The 16,547-nt window shown below is 36.3% G+C and overlaps 1 long non-coding RNA gene across 1 annotated transcript in view; it reads right to left on the reverse strand.

Annotated features, from left to right (window-relative positions):
• Positions 1-542: 542 nt before the first annotated feature.
• LOC132667401 (uncharacterized) overlaps positions 543-16,547 on the reverse strand; it is a 43,663-nt gene continuing 27,658 nt past the window's right edge. The window contains exon 3 of the long non-coding RNA XR_013555693.1: positions 543-641. This is a non-coding gene — a long non-coding RNA (uncharacterized LOC132667401). The remainder of the gene's footprint in view (positions 642-16,547) is intronic.

Genomic DNA, 16,547 nt, shown 5'->3' on the forward strand with positions numbered 1-16,547 from the left:
GTACCAGGTCAGAAAGTAGATGCAAAACCTTCAGAAGAATACCCTGCAGAGCCTTGAGCATAAAGAAGTGATATTTCTTCCTTAAGCCCAATAAAAGTGACACCATACCTGCTGCTGTGCTTTTCTCACTCTCCCCAGGCCTTTTCCCCAGCTAGAACTATACAGTCAAGCATGGTAGATCTGTGCAAAATCTCTGGAGCATGATGGCTGAGTTCAAACCTCTGTTCTGCCATTTTTCTAGCTGTGTTACCTTGGACAAGGTCACTTACTCTCTCTGTGCCTTAGTATTCATTTTCCAAGTGGAATAGAGCAGTGCCTACCTGTTGGAGCTATTATGAGGAATAAATCTACAAGCATACATAAAGTAAATAGATTGAAGCTGGCACACAATAGACAGACAATAAATGTTAGCTGTAATAATAGACATCCAATCTGATAGTGTCCTGGGCATGCAACCAGGGTCAGGTCCTAGTTCCTCCCCTTTGCTAAACTGGTGAGGGAGCCATACAGATGGTGCAGCAGAATATTCTCTTTGCACTCACACACTCTGAGAAGGATGGCTGGAGAGGGTCCTCTTTCCACCAAAGCTCTAGACAGTGTGGTGGAGGGAGAATCACACTGACGATCCTTAGGAAGCCCAGCTGTGAACAAAAACACAGTCTTATTTTATTCCATGGGCAGTTATTTTCCTACCAGTTTGCTTTCAATTAATGTCAAAGATGTCCTAAAATTTGAACAAGTCTTTGATTTTTCTCAGCAAACTAGGCAGTTCCCCCAAATCATCACTAGCCACCTCTTTTTTATATTTTAAAATATGTACTATAAAGGCTTGAAATGCTGCCATCTAGAGACAGCTATTTCATAATGATAACCAAGGCAGTGATCTTGAAAGGCCACGAAATAGAATTTGGCCATGCATTCTAAAAGCCATTTTAAAACTCTATAGTGTAAGTTGATTACTTACCTATTTTATGTAAGTAGGATCAAGAAAAGGGGGAAAGTAATTTAAATTAGAAATAAATAGCATCCTTTATAAGTAATATTTTTAAACCAGTTGTCCCTCACAGGCAATGTACTACTTTTATTTTTGTGATGGGAATACTCTCTTAGAACAGAGGAGGAATATACAGGAGTTAGAACTTCTTCCCTCCTGGCCTACCACCCACGTGTGGGTGTCCCAGTCCCACCTGCTGTGCCCTGATAAACCGTACACTTCAGGAGAACGGCGACCAGAGGGCGTATGCCGCAGGTATTTCCTAAAGCCTCAGCTACAGGCTTTTCTGTACCTCTCTGCAAGGCTCTCTCTCTCTATGTGCACACACCTGTGGGTAAACCATTTTTAGAGTTCAGGGATTAAAATTACACATTACAGCATAGGACATAAGCAGCTAGTTAGGTTTTGTCACTATAATTAGAAATTTCATGAGGATCAGAAGAAAATCAAAGAAAATTGTTACTTCCATCCCACAAGAAAGAATGTTTTGCTAATACTATCCATTATGCAAAAGGGAAAAAGTCCAGCCATAAATATATGGAAGTTCCCCACATCCTCCATTAATACGTGACCAATGCCTCCTTTCCAGTCTTCAAATCTCTCTCGCTGACATGACACTTCCATAAACTGTCACCATCTTTGATTCTTGCTGGGCCAACTTTTTTTTTCTTTTGTTTCTTTTCATTTTTTTTTTTTTTTTTTTACGGTTTTCATCATTAACCCCTCCCTATACGTTCATCTGTTTTTTTTTTTTTTATTTTCTTTTAATCTTCATTTCTTTTTAAGAGAGAGAGACAGAGTATGAGCAGGAGAGGAGCAGAGAGAGAGGGAGACACAGAATCCAAAGCAGACTCCAGGCTGAGCTGTCGGCACAGAGCCCTAGGCTGAGCTGTCGGCACAGTGCCCTATGTGGGGCTTGAATTCACAAACTGTGAGATCCTGAACTGAGACAAAGTCAGATGCTTAACCGACTGAGCCACCCAGGCGCCCCTACGTTGATCCTCTTTGCATTCATCTACAAACTTCAGGAGTAGAATCATTCCACAATCACCTGCAACTGTCCAGCCAGCAGTGAGAATGGAATGAAGCAAAGTCATGGAGATATCAGAGATATTTTCAGGTCATTTGATAGAAAGAGGTGTCAAAGTTAGGAAAAAATATAAAGAATTTTAACTCTCAAACAGTGTTCTAGCTACAGTCCAACAGATATCTGGAAATCTAAAATGAATCAAAGTTGGCATTCCTTTCCTTAGACAGTAGACCAAGTGGCAATCCAATCTCCCAATTATCCTCAAGAAATGGCATGATTGCTACCACCCCCCCCCCAATTATTTAGTGGCTGAACTCTCATACAGTATGTAATGCATTCAGAGATGAAATATAAACTTGGATCTCCATGTTATAATAGGATAGGATTTTTTAAAGTTTTTATTTAATTCTAGTTAGTTAACATTCAGTGTTATATTAGTTTCAAGCATACACTAGAGTGATTCAATAATTCCATATATCACCCAGAGCTCATCAAAAGTGCACTCCTTGAACCCTATCATCTTTTTCACACCCCCCCCCCCACCCACCTCTCCTCTGGTAACCATCAGTTTATAGGATAGGACTTGACTGCATGTGTCTAAATGCAATCACAATAAAGCTATAGATTTCAATTAGGAACAGGCATCATAATAATACTGTATCACATTTGTTCTGGAAGGCTAGACCAAGGACAAGAAAAATGTAAGTACTGAGACGTGCCTCTAATTTTTCCTCCCTATCTTATCATTATTTTGCTCTGCTGCAGGCAAACTGGGGACTACTCCACTCCTGTTTTGTTTTGTTTTGTTTTTTGCATTTATTTATTTTTGAGGGAGCACAAGTGGGAGAGGGGCAGAGAGAGAATGAGACAGAATCTGAAGCAGGCTCCAGGCTCTGAACTGTCAGCACAGAGCCCCTTGTGGGGCTTGAACTCACAAACCGTGAGATCATGACCTGAGCCAAAGTCAGCCGTTCAACCTACTGAGCCAACCAGGTGCCCCAGGGCAACTCTACTCTTTTGAAGAGAATACAAAGCAGGTTTTGGTTCCTTAGCAAACTCCATACTAAATTGAGTATTTGAAGCTACTTTATAATATCTTTTATAAGTAATGCCTTTGAATGCCTTTTGTTAAAATTCTACTTCAAATAAGTAGACAAAATATGTTAGAAAAGGATTCATAAGCCATGTGAAATTGCAAAAAAGAAAAAAATAAAGGAGCACAGCAAAGCATTCCTGAGATCAGAAACCTACACACACACAAACATTCACAAATGCAAGCAAAAATAGTCAGAAATAGAGTCATGCTAAGGTAAGACATCTCTAAACCTTTGAGAGATGCAGATAAAAGCCAATATGTGAATAATTGCATATCCATCCTTCATATCTATAAGTGGGAAGCTTCTATTTCATGGAAATTTAAAATTTACTCATGTGAAATCCCAGAACAAGAGGATTGAGGACAAAATAACCCTATTTCATCTCTGAATGGCTATCCTCTCCACACTCCCTAAAGGTTAGTTGAGAATAATTATCCTAGAATTTAACCATGGTGGAAATGGCCTGGCCAAGGATTTGTCCAGATTCTAGCAAGCAGGATACTTTTTGCAAGAAAATTTTCCCTGATTTTTTTCAATGGTTCATCTAAAGCTAGGTTTTATGTTAAGACCAGAAGAATTCAAAAGCTATGTCTTAAAAATTACTAAGCTTTGTTCTACATATAAAATTATTTTGAAGCACACAATGATTCATTCATTTAATTCAGTAATTCTGACCATCTATAATGAACCCAAATTGCATCAAGTTTGTAGAATTCTGGATAACATTAAATGATCTCTGCATTTACCAAATTTAATAACACATATAATCCAAAACAATATATAAAAGCCAAAAATGAAAAGAAATCAGAATTAAATGGTTTCTAATGTTTTCACCCATAATAGCACTATATAAATCATATCCAGCCTAATTATTATCAAATTTTTCCCTGAAATGATCTAACAGGTAGTATCATTATGTCATCAAATTGCAGAGTCCCATTCCATACTGCTGCCAGGGCCTCCTTTGATATCTATAGCTTTCCTGATACACAAAGGTGACATAAGCAGGCAGAGGATAATTCCTAGGAAAATTCACCAACTCTGATGCCTACTAGACTCATGGGTGCAGATGATACAATATCACAAGAAAAGCTCAAAAGAATAAATTTTTCTCTAAAGTGTTTTTTTCACTTTAAACTATCTTCTCCAATTCCTTCCCAATTCAGCCCACAACCCAAGCCCCAGCTTTTTGTAATAAATAAAGCTTTTATCAAGAAAAGTAGAGGAAAAGAGCTTTTGCTATTTCTTTTTAAGAGTTCCACCTGAAGTGCTTATCTGGTGATGTACCATATTGCCAATTAGCACTCCAAAGTTTCCATATTCTATACAGATGCTGTAGATATTTTGGTACCTGAGTTATTTTATAGCAAACAAGTAAAGATAAAAATGTGCCTCCACTTTATCACAAAGAAGGTTGAAATAAGCCCGAAACCAAAATGAAATGCAGAATGAAAGCCTCTATGGAGGAATTATTAATTCATTCTTATTAGTACAAAAAAAATGACATCTCTGTAGAAAGCTTATGCCCCGTGAACAAAGGAGAGCTAATAAAGTCACACCAGTGACAGACTTTTAAATTCTGAGCCCTTCTCCTGGGGACCCAGGGCAGTTCATCTAAATTGAGTTCTAGGCTATTAGAAGATATAACTATATGATCACTAAAAGATCATAACTAAGGTCACACAAATTTTCTTTGGCAAAAATTCACAGATACTCAACAATATGTAATGTTCTCATTGAAACGATTCCACAACTAACAATATTAGCATTTTCGTATCTGCTTTATAAAGGTGCACTATAGTAAACCTGCTTATTCTTTTCTCACATCTAACTCTGCTTTACTCAAATCTTTCTCAGACTATACTAAAGTCAAAATAAGAGGAATCTTCTTGCCACTAATCCAGGCAACCCTTTACAAGGTTAAGTTTCATACTGTTTCCACCATGTTACATTTCTTCTCAACCACAGCCAGTGACTTCCTGGTGATGGTCAAAATAACTTAACCTGCATCCACTGCCTCCCATGAGTTCTGCCCAGCCTGCCTTTGCCATCTTAGACCGTGGTGCATGGCCACTCAAACCCTCTGCTGTAGCTGGGCTTGCTGGCTCTTTGTTTTCAAGCACAACATGTAGATCCACTAGCGCACAGCATCTTTCTTCAATTTTCTTCTCTTAAAATGAGCTCTCATCCTTTTCCCTATCAGTCTGAACCCTACATTTGATTTCAGAGCCAGAGAAAGTCTCAGGTTCTCCCTGAAGCTGTTCCTAACCAGCCCATCTCACAGTTGTCTATACTTCCTAGGGACTTGTATTGCATTTATTGTCTTTGCCATTCAATTAATGTTTGGCATTAATGTTTAGATTTTTAATTAACTACTTGAATATTTATGTATCTCTCTCCACACATGTATTTAAATTTAGTAAGAATCAAGACACTTTTTTAATATTGATTTTGCCTTTAATTGTCATTCCTCACTGTACTGCACATAGCAGGTGTTCAACAAATTCTTAATTTATTCAAATAAACTCAAAGAGAAACACAAGGGATTCATGGTACATATAAAACATTCCTTTCCAGAGAAACCTGCTAAGCATTGCTCTAAGTTGCCAAGAGGAATCTTATCCCCTGGGTATCATTAAAAATAGATACATACTACATTGTGCTGGATCATATAAAGGAAAGTAATAACTCTGGAAAGAAATAACCACGGGTGTATCAGCCCCAGTTCTCCTGTTTTATTATTCTTTAGGTATTTCAATGCCTTCCAGACTGTAAACATCCAAAAGAAAGAGATAATTTAGTACCTGGGTGGGTACTTTTGTCTCCAGCGGATGCAGGGAAGGAAGGAGGTAAACCATTAACTATAGTGAATTCTGTTTGTGGCTCTAAAGTTAGGCTTGATAAATCTGTAAATGTTTTAACATATAAAATAAAGCAATATCACTTTATATCAGATAGTTTTCACAATACACACCTTTACTGAACAACATTAGCTAGAATCTACTACCAGCATATCACTGTTTCATCCTTCAATTCCATCTCTCCTGTCATCAACTCCACCTTTGGATTGGTCTGCTCGACCATTTAAATTTAATGCTGTTATGGATGTGGTTGTTTTAAGTATACTGCTTTGCTGCTTGGTTTCTATTTGTCTTGTTTTTTGATTCTCAGCTCCTCCTTTCCTGATTTTCTTGGGGGAAAGGAGGGGTGAACCAAATAATTTTCAGGATTTTGTTTTAATTTGTCTATCAACTTTTTAGCTATACCTGTTTGTATAATTTTGGGTGGTTATCCTAGAGATTACCTTACCACAGTCTACTTAGACTTAATGGTGTATATTAATTCATGTAAAATTAACAATCTTGTGAGAGTAAAATTCTATTTAACTGCTTCCTATCCTTTTGTTATTGTTTTTATATATCTTACTTGTGTTATAAATGCCTTAACCTCCATCAGTAATCTTATGCAGAAAATAGGAGTAGAAAAAAAAACCAATATTTTATTTTTACTACATATTTGCCATTTGTTGTGCCCTTCTTTACAGTACATCTGATTTTCATCAGGCATTATTTCTTTCTGGCATGAAGAACAACCTTTTATATTTCTTGAAAGTACAGGCCTGTGGTGCCTGGGTGGCTCAGTTGGCTAAGCATCCAACTCTTGATTTCAGCTCACAGTTTGAGTCCTGTGTCAGGCTTGAGACTCTCTCTTTCTCTCTGTGTTCACATGCTGTCTCTCAAAATAAATAAGTAAATGAATGAATAAATTAATAAATAAATAAATAAATAAATAAATAAACTTTTTAAAAAAGCATAGGCCTAATGAAAACTAATTCTCTCAGCTTTCCTTTATCTCAATTTTTTTTACCCTCATGTTTTAAGGGCATTTTCACTGGATATAGAACCCTAGCTCAACAATTATTTTATTTTTCTTTCAGTATCTTGAAGATGCCATTCTATTATCTTCCAATATTTCTAAGGAAAAGGCAGCTAACATTCATATCTCAGAGTTCCTATGTATGATATGTGATTAAAATCCATGTTTTCTCTCCAACACTTTGACTATGATGTGCCTAAAGTGTGGTTCTTCTTTGTAGTTATCCTTTTTAGAATATGCTGAGCTTTCTGGACATGTGAGATGATGTTTTTTCACTTAATTTGAGCTGTTGTTTCTTGAAATATTTTTCTTCCTCATTCTGTTTCCTTTTTTTTCTGAAATTCAAATTAGTCATATGTTAGATCACTTGATATCATCCAATAGGCCACTGGAGCTGTGTTAATTCTTTCTCCAGTCTTGGTTTTCCTTCTCTTCTCCAGATTGGATAATTTTTATTGACCTGTCCTCTAGCTACTGTCTCTCTTCTGCTTCCTCTAATTTGCTGTTAAGCCCATCCCATGATTTTGATCATTTCAGAAACTGTACTTTTCAATTCTAAAATTTCTAGCTTTTTTTATAGATTTTCATTCTTTACTATTACAGGAAGTCATCAAAAGGACATAACCTATGATTGACTTGTGAGCTGGACCCAGGCAATCAGAGGCTGGTTATTCCCTTCCCTTACTTGAAATGTACATTCTACCCACTGTTCCTATTCTAGGAGTTCTTTCAAGGACACAGGCATGAAGATAAATGCATTGTTGAAACTATCTGGGACTCTCTTTCTCTCTCTGCTCACACTCTCTCAAAATAAATAAGTAAATGAATGAATGAATGAATGAATGAATGAATAAATAAATATATAATAAATAAACTTTTTTTAAGAAGTACAGACCTAATGAAAACTAGTTCTCTCAGCTTTCATTTATCTGAATTTTTTTTTACCCTCATGTAAAAAGCTGATACAATTGAACTCCATTAAGCCTTCTATGTAAGCTTTAGATTCTGGTGGGTGTATATGCAGATCTACTCATCCTGTGGACACCCAAGACAAGCCTCATATCCAAGTTTCTTTGCTTATTAAAACTGCCATCTACCAACCGGCAGCGGTCTGCCTTTTTATTTGGTCTCTTCTTGCCTTATGTGTATGAGGGCCAGTTTTGAATTTTACCCTGGGAACTCCCTAGGTTGTGAACTAATATTTACCGAGATTTCTGATCTGTTCACCCTTTAGAACTATTGTTTCCCTCAGGTCATTTAACATATTTATAAAATCAAGTTTAAAGTCTTTGTATGCTAATTTTCATATCTGATTCATTTGCTTTTTTTGTCTTGATTATGGGTAACTTTTTTTGTTGTTTCTCAGCATGTCTGGAAATTTGTTGTATATCAGATATTGTGTTTCATTGTAGAAATGCTGGAATCTATTAGCTTCTCTAGAAAAATGTTGGGTTTTGTTCTGGAAAGGAGTTAAATTCCTGGATGATCACCTAAAATTTGTGGAGGCTTAGTGTTATGCTTTGTGAGGGTGGATGGGTGGGTGGAAAACGCATGGAGTTTACCAAGTTCCCTAATTTGAAAGGACTAAATTCCAAACTCTGACTTCTCCGCTTTGAAAAGCATCTAAAATTTCTATTCAGTTTTCCATCCTTTCAGCTATTACTTTTAATGGACTTCATGGCCTCTCCCCCATGCATACATAGTTCAGAAGTTAGCCAAGGATTTGAAGAGAGTTCATCTTCATATTTTTGGTCTCCCTCTCTATAAATTCCTTCTTTGCAGGAGGTTCTTCTACATTTTTAGTCACTCTGACATCCTGGAACTCCAACCTCGCATTTCTCAAACCAGTAGAATTCTGGCTTTCTGTTTCAGTGTAGACTGTGTTAAAAATAAATTATATAAATGTGAATTTTGCCCAGTGTGTATGGGTGTCTCCTTTTAGGGTGAAGTCCTAAGTTCTGCCTGCTTCTGGTCATTTTCAATGCTTTTAAATTCTATATACACAAACACACGTATGCATAGACACATGTATGTGTATTATAATTATTATCTGTGGAAGGATCAGTCCAGTCCTCTGCAATTCCTGGGATTAGAATTCCCTCTTGGCATTCATTTTCAAGTCATCAGTCTGAATTACAGCAAGAGCCTCTAGTTCCCAAGGGCCTTTAACTCTTCTTTGACTCACAATTTTGTACTGTTCAAATATATTCTCCTGGCAGCAGCCAGAGTTATTTTATTAGAAACCTAAAATCAATCATGCCACTCTCTTTAACATCTTTGTATGGCTTCTCATTACACCTAGAATCAATCCAGAATTCTAACTATGTCCTTTAACAATTTATACAATCTGCCCCTCTGTCTATCTCTTCTACTCCATCTTACCTGCTCTATTTGCCCACTGGGTTTTGGTAACACCTCAAATCTTTAAACACCTGCTCAGGGATTTCAGATATGCTACAACCACTACTAAACCAGTGATTTTTCTACTCCCTGTATAAATCATCTGACTTAACCTTCAGGTTCTCACCTAAATGTCATTTCCACAAAGATGATAAAGCTGATTCCACAGATTGTGTTAGTCAAGTACTACATTATAAAGGGTGAAACCCTAATACCCTTCACTTCTTGGCTTGGAGAAAACTGGAAATCCAGGTTCAATAATCCACAACTCAAAAGCAGGAGATTGGAGGATTTCCTCCTTGGGGTGACCATCCCTAAAGGAAAGACCTAACAGATCCTTTATGACTTGTACTCTTCAATGAAACTGTCCAGCTGGATTATGCTACAGAGAAACCCACCAGTTGATACTTCAATCTACACACATGTGGAGAGGGCTTTCTGTCACCTCTTTGTATCTCACTCTGAAATGTGAGCAGTCAGGGACCACCAGTCTGTTGAGGAAAGGTCCCAGGATGAAGGACAGAGAACAACACACCTGGAAAGAAGGAACTTCCAGGAAACAAAATTTAGATTAAAAAAAAAACTTTTAAAAAAATCTCTACCATTAATGTCCTCACAGAACCAAGTTTTGCTTCTAAAAAGGGACAAAATGGGAAATTTTAACTGAAATACCCAGATAGGATGAACACTAGCTATTAAAATGAGATGAAGGACTGCATCCAGTAGAACTTAAACATTTCAAAGTGATGTTGTCAAAAATTAGACAATTCTAAAGCCTACACTGAGAGTATTAAGGGTTAAACAGTGAGATCGGAGAAAAGATTTAGGGTTCTTGTGGGGAGAGCCACTGGGATGCTGTGAGCAAAGAGGGCTACAGAGGATCTTCAGGAAGAGCAGTCAGAGAACTTGATATGTACTCCAGCATTAGAAGGACCATGTGGACTGGTTACTGACTCCTGCCCAGGAACTATAGAGGGCAAGAGCACACTGGCAGGATGCTTTGGAGAGAAGAAGAGGTGCTACTTACCGCTTTGGGGTTAGTGTGCACAAAAGGTGCATGTGGGCAGATGTGTCCACATATTAGAGAGAACAAGCTTGGGAGTTGTCTTTGGTCCTGTCCAAAATTGTCACCTACAAGGAAAAACAGGCCTCAGCAAAGAAGTTGGAGATGGACATCTAAGCTCCTGGGGACTGACTGCTCTATTTAAGGGGGTTACTGCTCAAATATAGTACATTAGTCTAAGCCAAGAGAGAGAGCCATGCTGAGGAATTTGATCTCCAAAGAATTCCCTAAATCTCTTCCAGGTCCACCAAAACAAAGTCAGCTTAGGACAGAACCAGTAGTAAAATGACTGCCCAAACGCACAGAGAATACAGCCAACCTGTTGATGTAATTAATGTTAACCTGGTTACATGCCATTCTTCCCTTTCACATAGGTTTCTCCAAAGGATGATTAAAGTTCTCCATGTTACTTTATCAGAAAGGATAGGAGACTAAACACTTATCTAGCACTAATGATATTCCAGACACTTTCTAGGAACTTCATATTAACTCTTGATTTTCCCAACAACCTTCTTACATAGGTAATATTACTACCACCATTTTAAATTCACATAGCTGCTAAGTGGTGTAGCCACAGTTTAAGCACCTTAGCCCGGCTCCAGGGTCTGTGCTCTTAATCAACATATTTTATGGTTAGCTCTCTCATTCTAGGTGAAAGGATTATTCCCTGGCACACATCCTTGATTATAACACATACAAATAATAATATTCTGACAAGTTTTTGAATTCATTTTAAACCACGTTGTAAGAGAATAGATTTCTATTGTTTACAGCTGTCTTTCTATTCATTATCTTTTTTTCAGAAATAGAAGCAAAAGGAATCTACACTACTCAAGGACTATTGCTATCATGGGATTAGTCTGGAGTTCAGAAACACCAGCTTCCTTATGCTGAATTAAGGCAAGAAGTAGCTTGTTACTTTGATCAAAAGTTTCTTAGCTGAGACAATATTTAGGTTGTATGCATCAAAACTTAGAGTTAAATTTGATAAAGTCTGTTTTAGACAAGCAAGACACATTAAAAACATACATATATAGAAGCTTAAAAAATGGTATCAGTTTTCCACATGGAGGTGAATATTTTGAATATAGTTTGTTTTCAATCTAAGTAGTTGCCAATATTCTCAGTTATAAATTCCACATTTTAGGTCATTCAACACAAAGCTAACAGATTGGGGGAAAAAAGGTGAAACATTTTCCATTCCAATTATTTGCAAAAGACAAGACTGTTAGCATCACAGTTGAGATTTTTCATGTCTCACAGGATATATCACACATCTGGGTAATACAAAAGATCTAGATTTCTTGATCACCCTAACTAACTTTCATTTATTCATTAATTCAACAAATATTTATCGTGCTGCTACTATGTGGTAGGCATATGCTAGGCACTAGAAATCCAAAATTGAGTAAGGTAAATATGGTCTCTGCCCTCATGGAGTTTGCAGGTTAGTGGATTTCTCAGGATTATCTAGATCAACCTATTCCAAGTACCATTTGCAAATGGAAAAAAGTAGATAATCAGGTAGCCTCTGGATGAAGATCTGAGGGGATTTCCTATGAAATAAAGCATTAGGGCCTTATGATTTGAAGTTTAAACACCGATATGATTTCTCTTGACTCTCTAGTTTTATTTTATACCACTATTTTATTGTATTATTACAAAAAAATAATTTTTATATTTAATACATTTGTATTATTTTACAGATGCTATTACTTCTGTCACATCCATAAATAAAAAACTTACTTCTTTTAGCCATATTTTCTGTGAGCATGTTTCTTTTGATTTTCGGTTACTCCACATTAGATGCCTTCTTTTCTCAAGGCAGAAACAGAAGCAGGGAGTTAGATGGACCGAAGCAGCATGCTATCAAGGGAGTAGCATATAACAACTGGGTGGTTTGGAAATAGTTTTCTTGAGCTTCCTAGGCTAAGTCAAAATAATGAGATGTCTGGAGAGATGTTTCTAGGCCCTGGTCATATTTTAGTCAGGCCTAAAATATATCTCATTTTAATTCTCACTGTCTTTCTAAACAAACATCACAATGGTAAAATAATAAAAAGAAAATATTGGCAATTTATGAAATTCTTAGTAGCAAAACTGAATATAGAAACTAAGTTAAACAAGGCTCTATCTTACCTAATGTTCTTCATAAACTCCCTCTGAGGGATACTAAGTTGTTAGCAGCCTCCAGAGGAGACTCTCTTGCCAAAGAGCTGTGTGAGATGCCAAGAGCACTGGAATCAGACCAACTCCAACTTCCTTTGACAATGGGCAGTTCCCAAGCCTAGCTCTCTCACCAAACCATTATTGGGGATGCCCTTTCTTCTTGGCCTCTGAATTTCATTTCTATTTTTTTAAGTTTATTTATTATTTATTTTGAGAAAGAGAGAGAGTACAAGCAGGGGAGGGCCAGACAGAGAGGGAGAGAGAGGGAGAATCACAAGCAGGCACAGCACTGACAGCACAGAGCAGGAATGCAATTCACGAACTGTGAGATCATGACCTGAGCCTAAACCAAGAGTCAGATGCTTAACTGATTGAGTCACCCAGGAGCCCCTGAATTTCACAATTCTTAAAAATTATGTCTTACCTTGTTTACTTTTTCAATTCGTTTTACCTTTTATTGTTTCAGATCCCCTCATTTCTCCTTATTCTTCTCTTATTTCAGGATGTCCTGGAACAAAGTTTTGTTTTTTGTTTTTTGGTTTTTTTTTTTCATGTGGAACCTGCTGGGAGTTAAATCAACAAGGATCTCTCATCTATACTTAATTTTCCTCACAGCATGTGCTATGGTACAGCAGTAATTCTAGACAGAAGTGTAGTGAGGTTTTGTTGCTGCTGCCATCCTAGTTACCAGAAAATCAATAAATGATTAGAACACCTAACACAGTGAATGATTCCAGTAGCATTGAAATAATGATGTAGGAAATCACTTAAAATTCATACATGCACTTGTTCTTTGGCTGTCAAGGTTTCAAATTTAACATGCATAGTGTCTAACCGGTTTCTGAATATAGTTTAAAAGTTTTAAGGTTGACTTTTTTGTTCCATGCTTTGCAATACACATTTAGAGAAAGAGAAAACACTATTTAGAATGTTTGGCAACCAATATAATCAGGTAAAAAGTAAAGAAATTCAGTAAGAGTTATTTGTCCAGTATTTGTTCGTGTAAATAAATTTTCTGGATAGCTAATGTTTACTCTTTCTAGCATAAAAACTTTAAAATTTGTAATCACTTCAACTGCAACAAAATCTCTCAAAGCTCCTAAACATAATCCCTTTCTTCTTAAAATAAAAATATTAAATAGAATTTCATATTTTTCTTGATGCAAGAATTTGTCATTTGTCCTTGCTCTTAATATGCCTTTGGTTGTAACTGTTTTTTACAGCTTTTCCATCTTCCCATACCTGACAGAAAATGCCACACTTCATAAGATGAAAATAGCTCAAATTCTCATGTGCACATCCAGGCACTCAACACTGATCATTATTAGTCCTTCTCTTGTTCATCTTCCTCTCCTCTTTGCAAAATCTAAACTTTTACCCATGTCCTCAAGTTTCCAATTCCAATACTCAATCTCACCTCCTTCAGCTTTCCTATTACATTGATAAAATTGAAACACAAATCAGTCAAGGTCTTCTCCCTGCTTAATTCATATTTCAACCTCAGCTTCATTTCCTCAGGGGATGAATGGGCCCTCTTCCTCCAACTTTTCTCTATTCTTCTGGTTTATTTCCCCTGACACTCCCATCTAAATCTGTTTTTGATATTGACCTATAAACATAATTAAGTCTAGCCCATCTTAACAAAAAAATGAAATGAAACAAAACAAAAACTCCCACTGATGCTCTACCCAATTTCAGATTCTATTGTTCATACGGATTCTCACTCACAATGGCTTGTTTCTTAAATGTTTTCTAATTCTGAATTGTAAATTCACTTAGTCTAAATCTATGGAAATAATGATGGGATCAGAATTAAATGCAGACTTTTCTGGAGAATAGTTTTATTTGTTTCTGCCAGATACCCATGACCACATTATTCTAATTTCTAGGATTGGGATTACATAAATCTGAATAACAATTCCACAAGTGGTCAGTGTTGTATTCAGGAATTCTTAAGAAATTTGTTCTCTTTTGCCCTCCCTTGCCGGAACCAAGAATGAACAAATGACCTTGTCACATATCTTTGCTGATGGGAAGATTTTTTTTTCTAGATTATCTTTTTTACCAAGAAAATATCCCTTTGAAGGAACTGACTACTGGAATCACTGCACAGGAACAAGGTATTAGCCACGAAAACACAAGCCTCTTTTATCAGAAAATACCTTTATGAGGCCACAAATCCAATGTTGGCTTACCCCACTAGATTCCTGCTTTTTCTTTATTTTTGGACAATGAGGAATTCCCTTATAAACCTTAAAAGGTTTTAAATTACATCTAGCACATTTTGTAGTAGAGCTCTCCATAGCTCTAGAAGCAAAAATTCCCAAGTTTCTCTAGCAGTAAGATTAAAGTCCTATCCATCAAGGTAATGTCAGACTGAATTACTGTGATTACAGGAAGATCCAAAGTAACAAGTTTTCTATACCTACAAAATAAAACATTTATAACTTATTTATAACTTATAACTTTAATTTAGTCCCAATTTCCTTCCCTTTATATTAACCAAACAGACAAAAACAAAAATCGACCTTGCAGAACCAACTATGAGAATTATATTTAACACGATTTCCATTTCAAAAAGATGAAAAAAAATTAGCCTTAAAAATTTAGGCAAACTGCCTAAGGTCATACAGCCATTAAGAGATAAATCTAGCAGGCAAACCCAGAGCTCTCTTTTTTAAAAACCCACAATAAAGAACAAATTATATCCTCCAATAATGTAGTTACTGAGTAGACACTATAAGATAACTGTATTTAGAATAAAAATAAAAGACATATAAAAGGAATCTAAGGCATACCAAAAGAAGTCTCTATAGAAAAGGACAAACTTTAGAAAGAATAAAATAGAACTTATATAACTGAAAAGGCTAGTAATTCCTCCTGACTTTCATTTCTGGTAATTATAGCAAATTAAAACAGATCAACCCTCATGCTAAGAATAACTATTAAAGCTGGCAAAATATTTTTTTAATCTACTTGATTCCATTTGAAATTTAAAGAGGCAAGGATAAATTATAAGACCAAGATCTAGGGGATAAAATTAAGAAGACAGAAGAGCTTTGTATCTGGGGTCACTTTTCCTTAATGTACATGCTTATACCAGAAGAACCATCTGAGAAAATCAGGAACTTAGTAGGATTTTGAACAGATTCATGGTATCAAGGGACAAGAATTGGAGTTCACTGCATACTCAAAATATGGGTCATGGCAAACACCCTGGACTTAGGTTTGGGTCCACACAGAAATACACCCTAGGAATGTGAGTCCATCATTAAAAGACAGGCTTTTAATCAGCACTGGCTCCCAGATAAGAATCATCACAAACTGTTATTGAATTAAGATGATCTGAAAAAAAAAAAAAAGATGATCTGGAATTTGTAGCCATGTACCAGAAGAAAATATGAATCCTCTCTGATGGAAAATAACATCATCATACCCTAAATTAGCCATATTGCATCGGGTTAAATGTGCTGTTTACATTAAAAAAATAAACAAGATACAGGGAGACAAGACAACATGATCACAACAAAGATAAAAACAGGTAACAAAACCAACAAACCCAAAATCCAAATAACAGAATTATTGGAAATGGATTTTAATATTTTTAAGGAAATAAAATATAAAATTGATAATATTGGCAGATAAGTAGAAATTATAAAAAAGAATCAAATGAGATCACATTAAACTAGAACTATAGAGAGGATTAACAGGGCAGGGTCAAGATGGCAGAGCAGCATGGAAATTCTCCGCTTCTTTCATCCCTGAAATGCAGCTAGATCAGCACCAAAGCATTTTGCACACCAAGAAAATTGATGTGAGGACTAACAAAACAATCTGCATAAGCTGAAACACAGAACTTGGCACAAATTCACCCAAAAAGAAAGAACAGAAAGAAATGACAGCCAGGGACTTTATCAA

This window comes from Panthera onca, chromosome B2, assembly GCF_046562875.1.
Source record: "Panthera onca isolate mPanOnc1 chromosome B2, mPanOnc1 haplotype 2, whole genome shotgun sequence".
NCBI classification, from domain to species: domain Eukaryota; kingdom Metazoa; phylum Chordata; class Mammalia; order Carnivora; family Felidae; genus Panthera; species Panthera onca.